The sequence below is a fragment of the Sinocyclocheilus anshuiensis genome, unplaced genomic scaffold, assembly GCF_001515605.1.
Source record: "Sinocyclocheilus anshuiensis isolate Anshui unplaced genomic scaffold, SAMN03320099.WGS_v1.1 scaffold225, whole genome shotgun sequence".
NCBI classification, from domain to species: Eukaryota; Metazoa; Chordata; class Actinopteri; order Cypriniformes; family Cyprinidae; genus Sinocyclocheilus; species Sinocyclocheilus anshuiensis.
In genome coordinates, this window is record NW_015539845.1 from 36,307 (window position 1) to 36,873 (window position 567).

A 567-nucleotide genomic window follows, 5' to 3' on the forward strand; every position below is an offset into this window, starting at 1 on the left:
TATACATCCCACTCGATGCCTCAGCAAGAGGGGATATGCTGGTGACCAGGAAGCCCCTCAGGGCGACCTAGATACAGCGTACCAGACAGGGCAGCCTGAAAGCATAAGCCCAGCCCGGACGTCCCACTGCAAGTCGAGAACCCGGTTTCTGAATCCAGCAGAGGGGGCGCTCGCCGAGGACCTACCCTAGAAAAGGACAGAAACACACAGATCCCGGAAAACACTGCAAAGAAAGTTCGCAGATGGAATACACACAACCACCAGCGTATTAAATATATATGTATTTTTTAAATGGCTCGTACTCACCCACCATGGTTCCCGTGCAGGAGCCCCGTTCAAGAAGCGACGCGAAGAAGCCTCTAGTCCGGACCATCAGTAAGGTGGTTACTATGAAGCCATAGAACCAACCGAAACATCATAGGTCCAGCATAGGAGACTGTAATGCAGGAAGTTCCTACCTAACCTCGGTCAGGTGGAGAGATGGTGGTTACACGGGAATTAGGAAGGGGAAGATAAGGGCAGATGTTAAACCCCCCGAGGGAAATGAGTAGATACTCAAGTATCACT